This window comes from Phalaenopsis equestris, unplaced genomic scaffold (assembly GCF_001263595.1).
Source record: "Phalaenopsis equestris unplaced genomic scaffold, ASM126359v1 Scaffold000552, whole genome shotgun sequence".
Classification (NCBI taxonomy): Eukaryota; Viridiplantae; Streptophyta; class Magnoliopsida; order Asparagales; family Orchidaceae; genus Phalaenopsis; species Phalaenopsis equestris.
This window is the reverse complement of record NW_018164992.1, coordinates 3,832,897-3,838,161: the sequence shown is the minus strand read 5'-3', so window position 1 is coordinate 3,838,161 and position 5,265 is coordinate 3,832,897.

Here is a 5,265-nt window from a genome sequence, read left to right as displayed (position 1 = left end):
TATATATATATATATATAAAATATTACTATTTTAATTTCTTATAAATTAAATAAATATTTTCAAGCATAAATTTGTGAAATATTACAATTGTAAATATCAAATCTTAAACATTAGATATGGAATTACATAAGAATTGCATGGTATTTACATAAATTTTCTAATATATAATTAATGTGTGTTGAAGGATTTATGTGGATAGTGATTATTTATCATCTTAGTATTGCGACAAATCCAACGCACTCAAGTAATTAAAAGTGACAAATAAAAACATCGTAAGTTTTTAAGTGGAAAGTCTTGAAAAAGAAAAAACCCACATAACTTAACCTAATTGAAATAATCTACTATATAATTGTAATTGAATTTGTCATCTATTCTCTTGTGTTAGAGAAGATGAAATTACAAATTTGACGCACAATATAATTTAAGAAATAATAGCCGAAAAGGGTTGTGAAGGCTGTAGTCAGTTGTTATGTAGGTAATAACTTTCCAAGAATGTTATAGACATTGGTTTTATCGTCAGCTTGTTGTTTCACCATAATTGGAAGCCATGATAGAAGTTGGCTATTTGGGTCATAGATGATTGTGTTAGGAGAATTGATTGGTCATAAAGACCATAGTAGGGAGTTGCAATTTTGTTTGTAGGTTGCATATGTCAAAGTTGAGAGTTGTGCAGATTGTAGTTGGTCACATAGACTATAACAAGGAGTTGTAATAATCTATGTGAGCCACAGAGGCTAGAGTTGGGAGTTGCATGGACTATGATAATATTCATAAGCCTCAAAGGTTGAAGTTAGAAACTACATGAGTTGTGATAACGTTCGTGGGCTGTAGAGTACGGACTGTGAGCTGCATAAGTTGTGATAACGTTTGTAGGCCGCAGAGACCGAAGTTGGAAGCTGCATGAGCTGTGATAACATTCGTATGTTGCATATGCCATAGTAGGGAGCAGCATAAGTTGTGATAACATCAATAGGCCATTAAAGACAAATTTGAACGTTGTGCGAGTTGTGTTTGTAGAGGCCATTGTTGGGAGTTGCACGAGTTGTGGATCACGTTGTTTGTAGTGATGAGTTTTAGACTAAGTAGGTCGTTGTTAGTCACATAGGTCGTTGTGGTGAGTTACATACATCCATAGGCCATAGAGGCTGATGGTTGATGTTGGGAGTTTGATGAATTGTGATAATGTTTGTAGGCCGTAGAGATAGAAAATGAGAGTTGGATGAGTTGTGGACCGCGTAGACCATAGTGGCGAGCTGCATTGAGAGAATTTCAGAAGTAAGGAGAAAGTTATTGTGTCCTGAGTATGACTCTGATAAGCATTTATTGTGAGGTACATTGTTCTGTCTTCTTTAGGGCACGGTGTTGCATCATATTCGAGGTTCGTTGTTACACTATCTTCAGGATGTGTTATGTACCACTCTCTAGGGTGCTTCCTTATTCCGCAAAGTACTCTGGGATTCCAAATGACACATTAGGATTTTGCAAGGTACTTTGTTGCAACGAGCTTGGGGGTAGGCAGTGGTGGACGGGTAGTGTTTGATGGAACTTAGTTGCTTCTTCTTCAAGCTTTAGACTTACTCTGGTTTAAGGAATAGGTCCTCTCTCTGTTTTCATGACGGTGGTATGACTCTATTTACAAAGTTTATGAGAGGTCCCCTAATAAATAAATAAAGAATCTATATCACTCCATCAGACGACCCGAAGATATCCCTTTGATCAGATGACATTCTTCAGACATTTGAGTACTTTAACTGTGTTGAAATTGAGTGATCTTGGGCTTTTTGGATTTATCCCATCGAGACTCTCGATTTGACTCTAAGCTTCTCAAATTTAAAATCCATTTGATATTCTAATTAGACAATATAAACTTCAAAAAATGACTTAACAGCTCAATTTGGGCTCCATTTTATTTGGATTAGAGAAACTTTAGTGTCCTTATCACAATTCTAATTGACTTTTCATTAGATTTATGCGACATGTCGAATGATCAAAATTTATGGGCGTCATGCCAACACGTAACACTCAACTCACCATAAAAAGAAAATATAAGATATACGTTCAGTTTGACCATTATAATTAAAAAATTCTAAAATAAACTTCAATCATATTTATATTTGTAATTCCTATTTGTGTGTGTGTGTGTATAATGCACCAATTCAAAATTTGATACTCAAAAATATATTCTGTTGGCTAGCATTTGGCCTTTTCTCGCTGACGTACTTTCACGGCTATATTCTCCGACCATAATAAGAAGTCCAACTCAGCCTAACTGCATGATTACGTTAATATTTATTATGTCCTATATATATATATATATATTGAGGATTTACACCACTCAATTCTTAACGTATTAATGTATGTAATGCCTAAACTTTAATGGGTTTAGAGAAATAAACCGTAAGAATTCACTTGATAAAAAAAAATAAAAACACTAATTTTTAAATATTTTTTTATAATTGAAAGACAAAATATTATGATCTAATATATTTTGAGTAAATTTTATAATATTATCTTTTAAAATGAGCTGGTTCACAAGCTAACCAGTCGGCTTAAGCTTGGCTTGTTAGGTCATCTAGTTTAGCTCACACGCTATTTATTGAGATGAGTTCAAACTGGCTCACGAGTCAGCTTGGCTAACTTACAACTCCAATTATAAATAAAATTTAATAGATTCTATAAATTCAAGTTTACTCGTTTTCGAGAGAAATAAAATCTTCCTTAAATTTGTTAAGCTTTGTGTTTAATTTTATATAAAAAGACTTGGATCAATAAAACCATTTGGTGAAATTTAAATCAAGCCCGTAGGCAGTATAACAAACGACGCTCACAAAGCGGGGTATTTAGCCCATTTCAATACTTGGCCCATTCATAGTGGGCCTCTTTCTTATAAGTTCAAACGTCCAATTATTAAAATTGACAAAACCCCATAAGATTAACACCATGAGGAGCATAAAATCCACCTCAAAATTTAATCGTGAATATTTGTAGTATGTCAAAATATAATTAAGACTTTTTACCATTCTTCTGATTAAAATTTTCTCATATAATTCTTATATAGTGATTTTTTTTCAAATATAAGCCCAAAGGAAGAATTGAATACATAAAACTTCAATTTTTATATAGGATTGTGAGAGAGTGGATTCAAGATGGAGTGGGGCACATCTCGAGCTTGGCTCACTTACTCGATGGTGGACTCAAACTCAAATTTGAGCTAAGGCTTGACTTAGGTTCACGTAGCAAGCTCAAGCTCAGCTCGCTAAATTAAACATGGGCCTAAACATGACTTGCGAGCTTATACCAAAACATTGCTAAAACTTGTTAGAGAAGAATGGGAGTTTGTGAACCATCAAGCCAAGTTTAATGTACGGCTATAATTTTACCTCGAGAACAAGCTCATTTATGAGCTAAGTTCAAGTTGACATAGCCACTGAAGCCCTAAAAGTGACTTTTATAATTTCAAATTCAATTTTTTCTCTCTTCATTTTCTACATGCTTCAGCACAAACAAATAGAAAGAATACGTGTCTTTGAAGCTTTTTGAAAATAAAGATGAGGATATATACTAAGAACTAGGGTATAATTAATTTCTAAAATATTATGTTTTTAGGTATAATTTCATACAAACCTGTATATATTAAGAAAAAAATCATAAATACTTACATTATGTGGATAACATACTAATACAATTTTAAATTTTTGTTGGCTTCAAACTTTTTAAGGTACATATGAACTCTTAACAAAAAAAAAAGTAGAGTTAAAAACTAATATATACACCACATCTCAATATAACGTTAGTAAATGATGAGTGCTAGAAAATCCGCAGCGGTAGAGTTATGAATTATCGACTTAGCGTTGTATGTGAATTCAACACACACACAGATGAAAGAAACAAACAGAGACTACTCCAAAAATTTTTATATGGAAAACACGGAAAGGAAAAATCACGGGGACTGACCTAGTTGTGAAGATCCACTATTATTTGATGATTATAGAAATCCCCTGTCCCACAAATGGGAAAGAGTAACTATATTTTTCATATTACAGCGTCGACTGTCGGTATCTGATTGGTGGTGATTGACAATAGTTGGTGGTGGTCGATGACGTTCGGCGGTGATCGACGGAGGGCGGCAGTGGTTGACGGAGGTCGGCGGTGGTCGCCAACGGTCGGTGGTGGTCGACAGCGGCCGAGGGTGATCGACGATGACAATGATGATGTAGGACTTGAGCTCATTCTCAAAGCCTCAAGTTCTCTCTCCAGCCTTCAACCTCCTCCCATGAGAGGGGAGGGGCTCTATTTATAGTATTTTGGGTGCAATTAATGCATAAATTGAACCATTTTGATCGGACAGTCCAAAAAGCTTTCCATGATTAGATGACGTTTGATGGACATTTGAGTGCCTTAACGATGTCAGAATTAAACAATCTTAGTCTCGTTGGATTCCTCTTGTCGAGACGCTCGATTCAACTATAAAATAACAAGATTCAACATCTATTTGACCTTCCAAATGTGTCCGAAAATCCTTCAAAAGTAATTTAATGATTTGATTTGGGCTTGATCTGACTTGGATTAGACTAATTTTTATATAATTAGGTCCGTCTCATCGAGTCAGTTAGTTTGACTATAAGTTTATTGAAATTAGAGCACTGGATAACTCTTAATTGAAGTTTGAATGTTTTTTGCTTAAAAAATTGCCTCGAGATTAGTGTCATGCCTTGAGCTTCGTGATGAATGATGAAAGTTTTTTGGTGGTGTACCAATAAGACTACGAAAAACAGACTATAAATAAAATGTTATATGTTATATAATATGCTAAACATAATTTACGAAATGGATATGAAAAAAATTAAGAAAATCAACTAAATATACTTAGACCAATTGTATAATATTGTTTTTTCAATAATTAAGCCACACACTGATAAGAATATAAACATTAGAAAACTTTAAAAAAACTAATTGTACAAAGTTGTATTTATTCTTAAAAAAGTCAAGTCAAATAAGTAATGTATGTATCTCTTAAAATACTATGCATAAAGATATCCAAAATATAAAAAAATAATAGAATGCCTAATGTACTAAAATATAATAAATAGTATTCATGACAAAATGAATTCAAGAAGAGTACTCAAATATGCTTTTAGTATCCAATCGTATGAGGTATGAGTTTTGGCATGAAGTTTAGCTTCTTGTATTGAAATGAAGAACAAGCTTTTGATTGAGGTATAATGTATTTGTGTTCTTGTGGCAAGAACTCTAATAACAAATTC